At 34.2% G+C, this 18,857-nt stretch overlaps 1 protein-coding gene across 3 annotated transcripts in view; it reads left to right on the top strand.

The window, feature by feature from the left end:
• The first annotated feature begins 4,204 nt into the window (after positions 1 to 4,204).
• The window catches only part of LOC116167345, a 135,870-nt gene continuing 121,217 nt past the window's right edge, over positions 4,205 to 18,857 (top strand). For 2 of the 3 annotated variants that reach the window (XM_031482687.1, XM_031482689.1), the window contains exon 1: positions 14,296 to 14,416. The gene's annotated coding sequence lies outside the window, so the exon portion shown is untranslated. Of the gene's footprint in view, positions 4,325 to 8,767; positions 9,003 to 14,295; positions 14,417 to 18,857 lie in introns of those variants that run through there. The other variant, XM_031482688.1, reaches the window with a different exon arrangement.

The following is an 18,857-nucleotide window of genomic DNA, read 5'->3' on the forward strand; positions in this document are numbered from 1 at the left end:
AGTTTTTTTTACCTCTCATTAATATAAAATGTGGCACGGAAAAGGGCCAAAAATACCCTTTAGCACTTTTCCGTTGTTTTCACAGAATTAAGAACGCAGAATTCCAGTGCTAAATATGCAATTGCGAGGAACGTGCGTTTGATGATAATCAAATTCTTGGTTTTGTGAGAATCATTTGGTCACTAGTTCCACGCCCCGGGCTATGTTTTTAGCGCTCTGGGCTGTATTTAGCTCAGCGCCCCCGTAACTAATGTTTATAATAGTAAAATGATGTATCCTTAGTCACCGAGGTTAATACGGTTACTTATCTGTATTGATTTTGAAACAAAATTAACCAATAACCACGGAGGGGAATCGAAAATAATGCGAAAACATATAATTTAGCACATCTTGCTGCCCCCTCGAAACTGGCGCCCTGGGATATAGATTCGATTTTTCATAATGTTCATATTATAATATCAAAAAATTGGCTGATAACAAATGGATAATTTTAGCACACGCCATAACCGCTACGGCAACGCATATCTACGAAATAACAATTATTTAGTAAATACAATGTGTCATATACCTAATTAGTTTGCTTGAAATTTCAACTAACACTGTTTGAATTTTAAAACCCTTCAAAATTCCCCTTTAAGCTTATTACATGTTCTTCAATTGCTAACAATCATAATGCTATTTGAAATGTTCAAATGCTTGCAATCGTTTAGACCTCCTTTGAGTACTGTCGATTAGGATATCATTTCTTATCCATCGTTAAACGGTGTAACGCGGATTAAAATATTCAGTCATATGCGTGAATGTAAAACTAGCCAAAAATAGTTCTTTTTTGCATAATGATCAAATTACCGTTCTTTTTTTTGTCAAAAAATCGTATGGAAAGCGTTACTTTTTTCACAATTTTTACTATACGTTTCACGTATCTCTCTATGAACAGTAGCTCAATTTTTGAGTGATAGTAAATCGCGAATGTCAATGATATTAATTAATTATGGGTTATTAAGGATCACTATGAAAAAAAATTTCGTGTAGGTACAACACGTGTTCAAAGTGCCTTTTTTCATGAATTTGCAATTTGATTAATGAGGGCGAAGTATCACTTTCAAAACGAACAAACTCAAGCGACGCCCCATCTGTAGATATCTTTTAGATAAAATTTCATCCGTTTTAGCTCTACATTGTGGTAGGTACAAGTGGATCATGCATACTGTGTGTCCCAGGGAGAACGCACCATATGGAAACATAATTAATGTATTGTTTCGGTAAGGATCCAGGAGCCCTTTGATAAGTGTTCAACGTACACGTTGTTGCGCTTGCCTCAAGCTGGAAAGAGATTGAAGTAGTAAGTGAAACGCTAATTTCGAAGGCCTAGTGGATCCTTCGTGAAAAAATACATTAATTATGTTTCCCTATGGTGCGTTCTTCTGGGACACACAGCACACTGTAGGTCGAAAAACCGTTTTAATATATGGTGAGGTAAAACGGATCAAAATATATTAAATAGTATATTAAGTATGGAGAACGGTAAGGGATTTTTACCGTTCGAAGACAATTGTTTGGAGGAGGAGCGAAGCGACGACTCCAATTATTGTCTGACAACGGTAACCCTTAACGTTCGACGTGCTTATAACTTTTTTTGCGCGATCGAAATTAAAACTATGCAACCAATATAAATATGCACTAAGAAATTAACGAGCAGAATGAATCGAAATGATCGAAGTGGTAGGTAACCAGTTTACTTGTCAAAATTGAAATGAATAATTTCATAAAAATGTGCATGTGTCTGATGTAGTTTACTAGCTTTGCACTTCCTTTATGACTTTATGAGTGTCTTGCTATAGGAAACAACAGCACAAATTGTACGTTTAATGTACCTAACAATAATTAAAGATTAAATGTAATGTAAGACTGTTGATTTTTAAAAAGGCGTCGGTAAGTATTTTTGTTGTTCTGTTTTTAGATCGGTAAGTAATTTTGGCGTCGTCGTAATCATAGCAACTGGTAAATTCTACGTACTGTCATGGAAACACCCATGGTAAATAGTCAGAAATGACCGATCGCGCAAAAAAGATTATTTCCTGACCGAAAGAGAACAAAAAATACCTATCAACAAATTTGTCTTTTCTTTCTAAAGTTATTCTGCGGCGTCATGTGTTTTAAGAAATCATTTCGAAACAATTTCTAATTACTTCAGGCGAAACAGCAGCTCGCGCCCATTTGCTGTTTTCAGAACGTCTATATATGAAACTTGTGTCTATTGGTAAACCATCGCGAAATCTTTTTTCTTCCTTCCTCAACTGCTGAGCATTTTGTGGACACCCACTGCAATTTTCCATATACCGCTTTTCGTATAGACAGTTATCCACATTTTACTATCTTTACAGCCGATTGTCCCTGGGGTTTTATACTTCTCCCAGGCTGCTAGTACACGCCAAATTTGTATCAAATCAGACCAATTTTAATCAAATTCAAGTGTTATACTGCACCTCTTTAGGTGATGTAGCTTACTTTCAAAATATAGATAGTACATAAGGACATGACAATTGAAAGCTTGTCTATGTCTTTATTGGGCCCGAGCTCTAGTTTTCAATTTATTAGCAGTTATAAATTATAATTCAGTTACCTATGTGTAATTTTGTGAACCACAAATTAGAATTATTTGTATTTACCATAATCGGTACCTATGCATTTTCAAACATGACGGTTTTATCCCTATTTGTTTGTTTATTATCCGGAAAATGACTTATTAGAGAGTGCAAAGTTTAGTTGTAATCCCTTGCAAAATTCAAATGCCAACACATGTATCGACAGTTTTTGAAAACCCATCATTGATTGTCCTATTTCTATAGTAATCAATAAACAAAAATTAATTCCAAAAAGTGAACCATGTATATTTAAGTTTCGAAAAGTAAATGCAATTTAAAAAAATGCTTGTGCCAAATGAAATGGGTCTTGTCATTCACATGAGAACTGAGCCAGTCTAAAAAAAGTGACGTATTGTGGCCACTTTCATTCAATAATTAATGGAATAGAAATTAGTCAAGAAGCGTCTCCCAATTTTTTCTCCTGGTGGTTTCCTTCCCATTGAAAATTCTTTTAACAGTTTTTCAATTACTAGATTAATTAAATGACGCGAACGTTTGGTTAATGTCCGCGTTAATTCTTTTTCGAGACGCTCAAAGTTCCGTACACCGAGAGACCGGAACAAAGGCTTTACTCGCCATTGTAGCGGAAGTGACGCTGACTGATGATTCTCGACGAGCAGTTTGAAAAGAATTACGTTTAAAGAATAAGCAGATGGATGGATCTCCGATGGGCGCAATAGAGCTCTACCGGCGGGCTTTGCAAACTAGAAAAGGCGATGATATATTGTCTGCCGGAATTTGCGTTAATGGTACATTTGCTTTCGGTTACATCATTTTTTATTCGAATTTGATTTTACATGTAATTTACTTTTAAGTGTATCGACTTTCAATTACTTTCGAGGATCAGGTAGGTAAGATTCGTGAGAATCCTGCTCCTAGTTCGTAGCGTATCCGTCGGGTTGATACAAATCAACAAATTCAAATAGCGTACGGAATAATGCAAGTCACCGGAAATAAATAGTAAGGTAAGGTACAATTTAAGTTTGAAACTGTGCGTAGTTTCACTTTTCATTAAAAAGAAAATGGAGGTATGATAACTGATGAAACGCTACAACGGAGATAATTCGAGAGATCTGTGATTTGTACTTAATATATGGGGCCAAAATGTAGTTTGAGGGACAGACGGACGGTAAAAATTTCAATAATAGCCCTTTTTAAACCTCTGTAATGGATTTGGAAAATAAATCGTGTGAACACTGAATAGCTTATTAGCAAACTTCGACAGGAAAGCAGACATTCCACATACATAAGCTGAATCTTAAATGAATAAAGAACGGGTAGGTCAAAATTTTATAAAATCGTTAATTTGTTTTTGCCATATTAGCTACAGTAAACACGAATGCATCGAAATAATATGCCTTAAAAGATAAGCGAATAAATTCAACATGTGTTGATACCTAACGCTTCGAAACCATAACAGGTGATCGATGACGTATTATGAATTTGAAATAGATTTGTTAAAAACTGGTGTTCGATTGGTCAGTGCGAGATAATTTACGTGAAACGGGGGAATTTAAACAACGACGCTCCTACTTTTCGTGAGCAAGTATACGAATTGACACGTCTTTATAAACCCTCTACTGATATAATTATATAATAAATTAAATGCCTTTTTAACAAATTAGTGGGAATTGTTCAGTGCCAATTTAGCGACCTTCACGGACACCGGTAATTAAGAGGTAGGTAACAACAGTTTATTATTACACTAAATTCCTAATTTTTAAATTATGTACTTGAATTCGCTAAATATCTAGTGGGTAGCAACAGTTTTTTCTTTGAGATGTATATAGCTTATAGTCGGTAGAAAATGCCGTTACTGAGTCATGTATAATCAACTAGATAATGTGAAATTCGTTAAACCTGACTGGAGTACCTCAGAAATACTCACAAAACTAGAACTGTCTGCAAATTTCGCATTTGCTTTAAATTTTACTTCATTTGGACAGTTTTCAATATCAAAGGTACTTGTTTCTAGTCATTTCTGAATGCGACAGTGGAAAATACTGTTCATTAGCCATTATACGCGGTTTCTGACAAAATGCCTACACCTACAACAAGGTACCTACTTATTCTTACAAGGTGTGCCTATAGATACACTTTCTTCTTCTTCGAAAATGCACGTCATTTCTGAACAAAGTACTCTGTATGGTTTTGTACGACACCCTAAAACTGCGGCATAGTTTTCGAATAGATACAACTTAATTCTGTTTTGAGCGCTTTGTAGTAGTGCATTTGTTTTGTGATTAAACGTGAGGTCTTTCAGTTATCGCACAAGAATTAATGCAAGTACCTTCGTCACATTAGACTAGGGAAATTAGAACGATTTTCCCGAAGTTGTAAATTTTTGCAAACAAACCGTGTCGAAGCCTATGTGGTTTTCGGCATCTAGTGTTCAGAAAATACGAACAAAATTTTGTATAATACTGGTTGAGCAATTTTTTGAAAATTGCGTAAGGGTTGCAAAAAATGTGTTAATATTGCATCATTTAGTAGTATCACAACTATAAACATGTATGATAAGCCGTTATAGGCATGCAGAGTCTATATATCTGCCATTGAAATTGACCGGCAATGGGGGCGCTACGGAGTGCCGGGGGTGTAGTAAAGTGAAAAATTATCAAGGCCGAAAAATTGTTCGGAAATAGTTATTCGGGGGTGGCGCTACGGGGATCACGCAATTAAAACAGATAAACCTCTCGCCAGGAAAGATTGCCGGTCGCAGAACACTTGATCCCGGTCTACAATCTATGTTTTTCTAAAGATGTGAGCGACTTCCGGAATAGTATCGTGTCAATGTTGAACAAAAGGACTTTTCGTTTAACATTGGCACAATACTATTCCGGAAGTCGCTCGCAGCTTAAGAAAAACTTAGATTGTAGATCGACACAAGGTGTGCTGTGACCGGCAATCTTTCCTGGCGAGGGTTATAAACAAGCTGATAAAGAACTGACATCATTTTAACGGCAATTGTTACATGACTACTTGATTTTTTTTTATCAAAAATTGGAAATCTTGATTGATATTAGGTTTTGGTTTTCAAACTATTTCAAAATTCAGTATAATATTTCTTTAGTGTATTTGGCCTTAGAATTTCATGTTCTTTTCAAACTCAAAATAAAAATAGGGGCTTCTATTTTTAAAAAAATTATCGCTTACGTCACCTCAAAAACAAAAGACGCTCCTTAAGTGACAATTACAGTAAAATATGTCTCATTTAAGATAAAAATTGACGTATTCGAGGAATTTCTAAAAAACATTTACTAAAAGATTTATTGTGATAGTTCCACACTTTACACTCGCATTGTATATCAAAACGAATGTTTCGACGAGTTTCTCATGTGTGCAGTGTGTAGTTTTACGATTTGCATTACTGACATAGGAAAATTATTCAGATCTATAAATAATTATTTCATGCGGTCCATCGGCAAAATGAAAAAAAAACACAGGGAACACGTTTTTTTCCAGTAGGACTTCCGTTGAAAGAGAGACAACGATACGGCTATTTCCGATTTTTCATAAAATTCCCTTATACTTGCTAATATTAAATGAAGAGTACATTTCAGAACCTGTATCATCGGATTAATCTTTTGTTTAAAAAAGAAATCTCATGATAAATTCATAACCCGTTCATACTCGCGCCCATTGATATCCATGAAAATTTGATTCGGCCTGTAAATACAGGACATACATTTATTTATTCTCCGAGGCATAAGAAACATCAGATACTCCATAAAAGTTTGATGACTTCCGCGAATTCATACTTTCTCCTGTTTCATCCGAACCAGTTCGAGTCTGCAGCATTTTTATATCTTTTGAGGACGTAATTGATGCAATCTGTTTTTATCTTAACTTTGCTTTAGCTCTTTATGGCGGAGAAATTCGTTTGCGAGCAAAATGCTAATTCACTTTTCTCATTAGAGCCTTTCACCCCTCCGCCACTTTCATCCACTAACATGACGAAACAGTGCAATATGCTCGTGTGTGTCACTAAAATAACCTTAATAAATATAAGTTACCTTTTTTTATTTAATTGAATACAGGGATGAGCTAATACGGTAATGGACCGAGATTTCACCCCTGGGTTTGTTAGGTAAAAGATAAATTTTCATTCAGTTTTAGAATTGCGCCAAGTTTTTCTCTTTCTCCCATTTTCATTTTCCGGTTTTAATTTGAAAATGTTAAAACTTTGACTTATACAAGTCTAAAATGAAATTGTGCTTCTATCGTCAGCTTTCGTCACCTCAAATTGCGAGCAAACTTTAAATCTTGGAGATTTTCTTTTTTTAAATAAAACTTTAGTCGAAGGTTGGTACCCCATGAAAACTGTATGCATATGTATGAGATAGAAATTTATTACTTTAAACTTTTCGTCTCAATTCACTACCACTACTTCGTTGATATTTTCATTATCGAAAAGCGCGGTCTGCGATTGCAAAAGAAAGCTGCTTTTTCTGGAGGTTTTGTTTATTAACGTCTATAAGATGCTGAGGCTTTCAGATATTTATAACTTGCTTTACCTTATTCACCCATTGCACACAATCATGCGGCTTTACAAAATTCAACTTATGTAGGTCTAGGTAGTCAGAAAAAATAGTGTATTATACACGGGAAAAATATTCAGTCCGCTACGCGTCGGGAGACAACACAACCTCGAGCTAAAATCTAATAGTTTTTCCCTTGTATAATAAATAACTATTTCTTAAAATAAACTGAAAAAAATATTCTTATAATTTGTAAAGACCTTGTAAATTAATGTGACCATTATGATTATTCGAGTAACCAGAATTTTTTTAGGTACCTCCTGACGGAAATACAAAGTGTCAAAGTACCCGCCTTAATTTTTAATTTTTTTCTTAAAATACAAATACATACCTCCAAAACGATCAAAGAGGGCCATGGATTTTGCTTGGTAAACTGACCTTAATTTTCAAAAAGCTAAATGTGGAATAAAACTTGGGGGTTGCCATTTAATATAAGGAAGTTGGTTCAGGTATAACCGGAAGTGTTAGTATACTACGACTATTTTAAGAAAAAGTTGTTCATGGTCGAGAACCTTTGTGTGCAAATTTTTATAAGCGTATCTTTTCTACTTTCCCATATAAGGCTAATTTTTCCCTTTAAAAGAAAGACCCTGTGTGTAGATCATATATTCTACAGGCGTTCCTTTTCGCCGTTCCGAATAATTTCGTCTGGCACTCCGTTTTCGAGAGATGAGGATCTAAAAATTAGTTTCTTTCGTTGAGCTTTCATTACAATACCATGAAAACTCAATCTAGCATCCCCTTCTTACAAACTCCAAAAGTTAATGGTAGAAATTAAATCCTTTCTCTAAAACCTTTTATTAGAGCCAGGAAACTACTCACTGATAGTCCCTCTATTCCAGCAGAAGTGGGTTCGAAGGGAGCCAATGCAAACAGTACAAAAATGCACTAAAAATAAGGCATGGTTGGTTCAAATTTATCGTTTTGCGTACAGTATTGCAAACACCCTGTAGAATGATCTTAAAGTTTTAAAGTATCCTAAACTAAATGTAAGATGGTGTAAGTGTGTAAGATTTAGCATTTTTGTAGCATCATCCTCTCAAAAGATATCGCCCGAAATGGCACCCGCTTTTTGTAACCTTTCATACGAAGAAGTTATAGCTAGCACCAAGACCACGCGTTCCTATTTGACTTCATGGAGTGGAGCGTGATCGTTTCACACTATGAAACAAGCTTTAATCTCGGCTTTAATGCTGGTCTGCAAAGAAGCAGGGGAAACTGTTCTATTAGCTGATTTTTAGGGGGAAACTGTTGTAGAAACAAATTAATTAATATCTAAAGTAAAAATTAAATTAGTTCCTCTATGTAAGTTTCACATGATTGTGACTTCGAGGCGGAAACAACTATAAAATTAGCTGTGCATTGCATCAAATTTGGATGAGAAAAAATTATAGGAATTATAAAATAATCAGACTGAAAATTATTTGCAGAATCATTTCAAATAGCAAACTCGATATGGAACTGATAAGTTGTGTAGCTCTATCAAAAAATTTAATTGAATTACACTTTCTGATTTATCTGTACACAAAACGTTTACTAAACAAATGTTTTCTAAATTTGTTGATAAATTCCACTTTTCAGTGACGATTGGAGATAAGATGTGTGCGCAAAACTGGTCTGTAGCAAAGAATGCCGGTAAGGTGCTTATTCCCTATCTGACTTGTTACCCGTATACCTGACCATTCCCGAATTAAATACCGAACGAACATTCAAGTAGTGCGGCGGTTGTAGTGCAATGTAGGTGTATTGTGCTCTTCCAATGGAAATTGGTGAATGGTTCCTCGCTTGGAAAGACTGAAGTACCTAATAACGCTGGGTGAGTTTTTAACTTTGCTAATTAGACTAAATAACCCAACGTAGGTAAATACATTAACCAACGGGTACCTCCTTCGGCAAGCAAAAGTTCTATGTGTTTGCAAATTCTCTTTTAGTAGCTTTACCATTTTTAAAATTTTGGTCCATAATACGCAGATGGAGTGTAGCATGTTACTGAACTAGATTTTAGTTACGCACATGGAGTGACGTACAATCCAAAAAAAGAATTTGTTGATCATAAGCAGAAACTAAATACTCATTGTAATAATTTTCTTTCTTCCAATGGTTGGTATACGAATTAAAATTTAATTAGAGACTGTTTTGCTACCCGCACATGTGGACAAAGATAACGTCAACACGTGCGGCCATCAGGTGAAGCGAAAACGCGTTTCAATATGACCGCAATTTTTACTGACAACTAAAGATGAATTAAATTATTTTAGGAAAAAATTCCGATTTGTTAGTTACCTACTCCCGTTTACCTATACATAAATACGATACGCGAACGGGCCATGCAAGGTTCAAAAGTTACATCTTCGGAAAATAAGAAATAAATACATAAATTCGACTTTCCTTTGTAGGTATAGGTACCTTTCATTCAAAAGTGAAAAGTATTACCAAATAATATTCGGTTGCGGCACTAACGTATCGCCTCGCCCAAAATGGTTTCTTTTTCCATGTGAGAATGAAAATTAATTTAGAACACAATCTCATGGTTTAAAAAATTGTAGTTCACATGTCATATCTTATCAGGAACGACTTCAGTCGGTACGGCAAAACAATTATTAAAAGGTAAAAGTGACCGCATGTGCAAATAAGCGCATCAGGTGATTAATCTCTACCTGCTTACGTTACCGCCCCTCCATCAAAAATATAACTTATGACCAAATCATTCGATCGTGTTAACGCGAAGTGCAGTGCATCTTGTGCGGAATGGTCTCCAAAAATGTCAAATGGTTCGAAGAAGAGTGCCTAGTACCGAAAGCAAGAAAGGTAAGGGTGAATTCTGACAAGCACAGATTAGGTACCGCGTAAAATGCAGTAAGTAATTTGGATTTTTACATTTAAACATTGGGCATATACCATGCAAAACGATTTTGGAGTTGGACAATAGGACCTCAACACATGTAACTGCCGTTAGTTTTAATTAATCATTTTCCAAATCAAAAATTTATACACGACAATTACATCTTATCTATCCAACTATAAAATTGGAAACACATGTGTAGTCCATTGCGTCGGCGGCGTTGGCATTTTAAACAGGTGTTTAGAAATTTGTTGATAATTTCATTCTTAACAAAAACCGCCTTTTTATTAGCTTTAATAATTTGTCGCAGAGTTTATTAATTTTGAATTAATTTGATATGAGTGAACCACTCTCCTTCGCAAAATGAAATGTCTTGAAATCGAAATAAGCAACTCAAGATTATTGTGTCACCTCATACCTAAAAACTGTACGAAAAGGGTGACTAGCAATTTCATTCTTTCTCTCTGTATTCATGTTAAATCCGGGTCCTTATTAGAGGCATTTAATTGGTCCAAATATTTATTCAATATAGCAACGTATTCACAAACTTCTTTCGAGTTGGAGAATCGAAAAGTGGACTTACCATTTTTCGCATTTTCAGACCAGATAATTTTGTGTTGAACTTGTATTATAATAATTAAGCCATTTGCTAACAACGAAATGTAAAAAAATTAACCTTTTTTCAACCGTAGATTAGAAAACGAATACAATTATTTATAAGATGTCCCATTAATCGTGCGGTATCTCGTAACAGTTGCCGCGGGAGCTTTATATTAAAATTTAAATTTCGTATTAAACCCTGCTGCAATTTATTGATTGACAAAATACCTTTCTTTTTCTTAAAGTAAAAATTGCAACGAGAAAACTGTATCATTAAATAATATAAAAAGAACGTTAATTATGCCGGCAACTACCTGAATCGGTTCTCTTGTTACGTCACCTGCCGTAATTCAGGGAAATTGTTACTACAAAAGTGGCTCTTTGAAACTTGTACGGTCCATCGCAATGACAATAACGGAAATAATTAATTTTTTATATGCATAAAAAATAAACACGGAAAAGATTCAGGACGTTTAAGGATCCATTTCCTTAATTTTTCTTTTATTTATTTATTTATTTATTTATTTTTTTAACCAGACACCATACAGAATAAGAAAATTCCAATTACATGGCACTGGGGCTCTGAACATACATTAGGGCTTAAGGTCTAATTTGATTTATTATTACATTTAAGAGATCCTGAAAAAAAGTCGATATCATTCACTGAGCTGAACTTATTTAAAGTGATCAAGATCTTAATAAGTGGGGAAGTTGTGTTGCTAACTGCAAAAATAGTATTATTTTTCCTTAGTTTAACAAATGGTACCTTAAGCTTAATTTCTTGAAGTAGTTCGGAAGAGTTTAACAAATTATGTAAAATTTTGAAGATAAAAATTGTGGAGGCAATGCACCGTCGGGTTTCTAACCCCGTTATATTTAAGCCGAAAGTACTATTTAAGTACCTAATCAAGCTGGGTACCGTAAGAGATCCAATGTGAATAATTGTATGGGTTAACCTAAAAAACATTACTCGGATGAACTTTTTCTGCACTTTTTCGATCATGTCTGAGTATTTGAGAGTTTGAGGAGACCAGATACATGCATCAGCATACTCAAGCTTCGATCTAATAAACGCGTTATGTAAGGTTGGCCTTGTGTATCAGATATTCGTGAAATATCTGTCTGTCTGAAAAACACGCGCAGATCCTTAACTGAGGTGACTCTTAGTAAGACTTTACTCGGACTTTTCCATTCATCCTACAGTTAAAAAGTAAGGGATTTTTCGATGTAGTAAAAGTTAGGACCGTACACTTATCAATATTTAGTTTCACTTTATTTTTGATACACCACTTAATCACTGAGTTAATGTCCTCTTGAATATTTACACTGCAGTCACTTAGGTATACGGATTGGACTTTATTAAACAGTTTTAGGTCGTCCGCAAATAGTATCTATAGTAGTGCTTTCGAGATTTTTATCACTCGGGGTAAATCATATATCATGTATAAGAGAAATAGAAAAGGGTCAAGAAGTGTTCCCTAAGAAACGCCTGATGAGGGATAAAATTCGCCTGAATTCACACCATTGAATTTCACTCTTGTTCTACGGAAAGATAAATATAATTTCAGGAATTTGACGGTCGGATTATATAATTAATACATTCCTTTTTATAAAATGGTTTAAATATTAAATTTCTACGTGGCATAGATCTGAATATCAAATCCTAGATAGAGGTGGCCATCTCTTTGACTAATATTAATTCGTACAATAATTTGATTTAGGATTGTTACCTATTTACCCCTTTAACAGCAACCTAAATTCGTTTTACGTTGACAAAATAAGTTGTGAATGACCTCTGAATTTGGTTCCCTTATTATAAACTTTAACTCCATTTGAAGGAAAGTTGAGTTACAAAAATCATAGAGTTATCATTTACAACTTAAAATTGTTAAAGTTTGCGATCCGGCGATTGCACTTTAAAGTTCAAAATGTGAAACATTTGTGTTTCTACAAAGTGTACGTATAAGCTTCAGAAATTGCAATACTGAAACTTAAAGTAAACTTATTAAAAACCTTGGAAATAGAAAATTTGAAGTTTTAATCAAAGAGACGCCACAACACAACTCCAAGAATACAGATCCACGCAAATTTTTATTTGATAATCTTGACTCATTTATTTATTATTTTTGACCGACCTTATTGTGAGTTAACCCAACGATAGTTTTGAGAGTAATAGTTACTTACAGCCACGTAAATGACAATACGGGATCCCTTTGTGGCCGAGTCAATTAATGTAATTTTTTTCTTTCGAAAAATTCCTCCAAAAACACTTTCTTCTCAAGTTTTACACATAATTTTTACTGAAACTACAATCAAAACTGAAAATTAGCGTATGCAATAATGAAGTTTGACACACATCAGCAATCTAGATACGGGTATGTTTTAAGTTTAAATGACGTTATTAAGATTAAGGCAGCAGTGGTTTTTTACTTTTCTTACTAGAGAGAAAAATCATATTTTTTTTAGATATGAAAGTAGTTGTTTCTCAAGTAGTTTCATAAAAATCTTTTTGTTGCCAAAAGATATGGCTTGTTTAATGTCAAACTCTCGAACGTCGCACTGAGTCTGAGTTACATTTATAAATAATAAAATTTTCAAAATTTGGTTATCACTTTTAAAGCATTTAGGGTAAATCTACAGAACTTTCGAAATTCTAAGAATTTTTCTTCTTGCAAACCCCTTAATATCTCCCTAGTCTGAATTCGTTCTTCCCATGTTATGCACCATGCAGTTCTTCACACAATATTCTATAAGAATGAAAATTTTACTGTACGTTCTTCATTAACAAATGATGCCTGGAACTTACGCTACAAATAGTGTAAAATGAATTTAGATTAAGTTTAGTTCAAACATGTGTATGGATCCGCACATTCCATCCCCCAAAGATAGATCTTGTGCGTTTAAAGTGTATTAGTAGGTACAAACTTTGTTAAGAATAATACCCCATTTTTGTATATTGGTTTGTTGATATTTACAGCATAAACAAAAACATATAATCAATGCAAAGTAACGGTATTTACAGATCTGTTAATCTTTATTACTAAAGGTTACAAGATAATGAGTTTCAGATTCCCTTACGACGAGGCCAATCATTTTATCATAGGGGTAATGGAAAACTACCCTAAACTGTTATAAAGGGAAACTGTCCTTGTTTATCGTCTAATTGCAAGTTTTTGTATGTTTGCCGAGTTATTCAGCTAGAAACCTCATGGATCATGGGTTGAGTAGTTACGTTTAGAAATTGCCGCGCGTAGAAAAGAAACCCTTTCTCTTCATCTTTATAATTACATATTTCACCGAGTATAACGTTACGAGAATTTCAAAATTCTGCGATTTTATAAGATCAATTTTAAAATGAAGCGCTCCCTGTTGTTTATCGTTACAACAATAACCGATTAGCTCCTGTAGTTTACATATATACAGTTAACGTCAATAATGCCGGTAGTATAGTACAACTGTTGTAATCATATTAAAAAAATTGTATATCGGTTACCGATATTGCTACTGATTAGTAGATGGCAGCTTATAACATTACAGTGGTCCTAGCTTTCGCTCTTTAAACTTGCGAAATAAAGTTTGAGATGGCGACAGCACATCACATTCACCTTGGAAGCTGCGCAACAGTGTCCTGGGGTGACATCCCCAATCCTTAATTGTAGTCCTGTACCGTCTTTCCGCGAGTCTCCTACCAAAAAAATTATATATTCGTTAAGTTTAATACTAAATTATTAAAACACATTAAAAATCAATTCCTTGGCAACGCTGAAAACGCGCTTAAATTTGACCGGGTGAGTTTTATTTAATAAATATTTTACGAAAAAGATACGGTGTGTGCTTTTTCGCAATCTTTAGGTTTATTTCATATTCCGATATTTAATCCAACTTTAATTACATCTTCGTTGTACTTCAAAGGGTTTATGTTATGTCATGTCGTTTGCATAAACTGCTTTAGTTTGCGTTAATGAAGGCTTTGAATGGGTCGTTCATTAACTTGCCAGGGCACACTCTTGCAATTAATTCTAATAGCCGAATCTTCGCCGTTTCACTTTTAATTAGTGATTATTATGTGTCGAATGTCACTGCGACAGTCGAACATATGTTAGGGGTGCGAAAGGGGGCCAATTTTCAGATAAGAATCGCGTTTAATCGCTGTTAATTTCGGAAGTCGTTCAATTTCCCGTTGTCGCGAGGGAAAAGTTCTTGTTTTCGCATTAAATTTATGGCGAAGTGGGAGAAAGTTTGGAAAAACGCTTTTTATCGCCTGTTGCTAATACAGCTGTTGCCCGTTTTTAAAGTTCCTGCATTTACCTTAATTGTATTAGTGTGATTTTACACTGCGATCCTTTTTATACACTTTTTTACTGTCAGCGTGACAGATTATCTGTAAGTGAGAAAGTGAAAAAATGTAAACCCCAGTTCGAGTGCTGGTTCATTAGACTCACTTGTCGCTACTATACTTAGCACTTGGTAAAGCAAAGTACAATAGGTACTGTACAAAACCCTTTCAATAAACCTGCCACATTTCAATTAAAGTTAGATAATATTGCAATGTACCGAATATAGGCAATTAACACGGGAAGAAAACGTATTCTGCCAGATTGTTGGCCGCCTTCTTAACTTTAGAGAGTTCATAATGACACCAATCGATTTTTTTCTCATCTCAAAAAGCAGATTGAAACGTTATTCAAATCGACATCAAATATCATTTTATGACAACTGCGATTAATTTTTTTGTCAAATGTATTTCGCCGAAGAAAAAGTATTTATAATAAACAACTATAGTACGCGATATATTTGTTTTTTCACTACTAGCGTCTGATGACATGATTATTAACCTTTTTTCCACTTGTAAAGTAGGCTTTCTCGGCATTTGTTCAAAGTGGTTAATAATTTTAAACTATATTAACTAGTAGTCAATAATGAGAACTGTCACGCTGTCACTTTTAGAAAACACAACCCGAAATTTCGCTCAATGAACGTTTAGACAAGTTCTCTAAAACGAATAATTGCCACCATTCGCAATTTCCAGAGAATTTACATACCTAAAATTATCACATTTTGAAAAAATTCGAACGAAATTACTCTTTGAAAAATCTCAATGACAGAACAAAATACGGCCCGTTTGACTTGTACTTCCACGTACTTGATTGACATGTTAAATTAAGAAACAAACAATTCTGTCCAACCGTTAACTCTCTTATCAATATAATATGTTAATTTAGAGGATTTCAAGTGCTAGTAGTGAAAAAAATAGTATATATACCACGGTAGAGAAGTCCATTATTGCCTTCGCACCTTACACCCCTCGGCGCAAGCGCCTCGAGATGTAATCTTGGTGCTCAGGCAATAATAGTGGACTTCTCTACCTTGATATATAATGTACTATTTCCGTGCATTTTATTTCCGTCTCTGTCGACAATACGGCAAGTAGTCTATAAATTTCAAAATTATTCAGTCATTTACTAAAATGCAATTTATGTGATTTATGTATACACAATGTTTCGAATAAACACGATGCGACCGTAGTTAAAAGTTTATTGAATTTGACATACCTATATTAATTCCAGGAAAACTTTTTCAATTCTTTAGAAAATTTTCAAATTTTTGATCATTAATTGAGAAAAAAATTTTCTTTCGATTGATGTCATTATAAAAGGAGTCTTCTTACATTGACACATTTTTATAAATAGGTAAATCAATAATTTTAGGATTCAATACTTTTTTATGTATTAAAACGGAAAACTATTACAAATTAATTCTCATGTCAAAAATTACCTGTTGACCTGTAACACAAACTATACCTACAATTGTAAAAAGTCTGCAAGTTACAAGTAATTTGCTTGTTCTATAACTACAAGACCTACTGAATTCGGTATATGCAAATGAGTTGTATTATGAAAGAGCTAGTGTAAAATGTATTCTAACAATTGTATTGTAGGACTTGTACGGCTTGTATTACAGGCCCCTAATCATAGGAACGCTAACGTTAACATGCTGGGGGAGCAAAATCTGCAAAAATATTTTTTCCCATGTTAATGGCCTGCTCGGTTTTGGAATATTCATCACCATAACAGTTGTTAGAAAGTGATTTTCAGTGCTAAGCAAATTACTTAAATCTGTGCGTTCATTTTTAACTTGTTATGGTTCATCTTGAATATAGACGCTTCTTGTGTAGCTTTTCTGTTCTCTATAAAAATATTTTACTAAAAAAAACTCAAAACTTCCTCTGTATAGATATGGTAAGGTTTTCTTTAACTACTTATCTATAATCCATTTTGGAAACCCATGTTGTAGAATATCGATTTTTATGTAAAACTGTGGTTATTACTTTAAGAAAAATGGCACATGCATAAAGTATTTTTGTTCTTTGAAAGCGAATCGATCTTAAAAAAGTGAAACAAAGGTTGGTCTTCGTGTGATTTAGTCAGATTGCAATATAATAATCGACGTGAAAAATAAGTATGTTGGTAAATTGTAGGGAAATGCTACACGAATAATCCTTACACCTGAATACGCCATCTAAATAAGTCGATTATTTTTAAAAACTTTATTAATTAACGTTCTACATAATCACCAAATTGACTTCATAGAAAGAAGTCAAATATTTCACAGTCTTTGACCATTGTACTAGTTGGGAGCAGTTGGTGTTAAATACATTTCACGGGTTTTGGTGTATCATAGCAATTGGTTTTATTGGCGAATTCGAGTATGAAATGTCGCACAATAAACAACATTTCTTCATACAGCATTAAAAATTATAGAACTTTACCGTGAAAGAAAGAAGCCTTTGTGACTTCAGAGGGTTATTATTCACTTTGATAAAGTGGATTCTTTTTTAAATACGAAACATCATTTCTCTCGGTTTAGGAAAAATCTGCATTAGCAAATCAGGTGCCCTGTTGAAAGATTTAATCGCACTCACATTTTTTAAAGACATTGATTTTTCTAAATGCAGAAAAGATACACTATCTAATCTAAATTAGAGAAAATGAAGTAAAATTGGAACAGTGTACGCCTTCTTTTTTAGAGAGCAAATTTATAATATTCCTACTCGATTTAAATTGATACTTACTTCATTATGGTTTCTTTTCGATGACTAATCTTGTCGATTTCATTAATCATTTATAAAAAAATGGCCTTTTCCTAGAAAATTACAATCTGTTAACGAATTAACAATTGAATCGATTATAAATGTTCCATAAATACATAGTGCAATTCATTTAGGGTTCATGGTAACATAAGAATATACTCAATATTTGAAAATTTTGTCGTTTTCTGCTTTATTTAAGTGATTTGTCCTTTTTTTTCACAAAATACTTACCTTATCATATACTAACACCCTACCAAAAATCAGCTAGTTACTAATTTTGTCTAATTTAGGGCATTTTTTTTTGTCTAAAGTGCCTGGGCTATAAAGAATTTAGATGGTGGCGCTCAGAAAATGATAAGTGCATGTTTTATTTCACATTGACCATCCTATTAAAAATGTACTTTCAGCAACACAAAAAGAAGTAATCGGTTTATCACGCGAGGAAAAATTGTGCGATTTGCCACGAGTGTCGAACACCCTCGTATAAGACGGCAATCCCTTTGAGATTTACAGATTTTCTAACGTATTACATTTCATATCCTATTTTCAGTCGGAAATAGTATTTACTTTCCATTGGACGCGAGCCCTCGTGCAACAGGATATTTCTCTACCTGTTCTCATTTATCCTATGAGGAATGAGCCTCTCCTGTTTTTGCTGGGGAATGATATCGCACGTTTATTATAAAGTTTTCTCTGTCGATCCCATCTCAAAAGTCAATTCTTCCGATTTCCTTCCAAGATTCTTAATTAAACTCAAATCGGGCTTCATTACCAGACGGAAATGAATTTATTTTACCCACATTTAAGGAACGGCACTCTAAGCATCAAAAGCGTCACGAAGAACTAAGATATAGATTAATTTGACCAGTCTGAATGATCAATTTTCTTTTAATTAGAAACGATGGCCGCAGATACGTTTCAATTGCTAATCGCCTTCGATTTCCAAGGAAGGAAAATTTCGCCCATTATTTGTTATTTTCAGTCTGAGAAACCGCGGAAAGCAATTAATGAAAACAAGCTGTGTTTATTCATGCAAAAGCCAATGGGCGAGCTATAGTAGATTTACCATCGCCACGCAATTGTTCATCCTGTCTCACACTACATCCCTTAATCGCATTATTCTGCGTGGTCTACTCCAT

Source organism: Photinus pyralis, unplaced genomic scaffold (assembly GCF_008802855.1).
Source record: "Photinus pyralis isolate 1611_PpyrPB1 unplaced genomic scaffold, Ppyr1.3 Ppyr1.4_LG3b, whole genome shotgun sequence".
NCBI lineage: Eukaryota > Metazoa > Arthropoda > Insecta > Coleoptera > Lampyridae > Photinus > Photinus pyralis.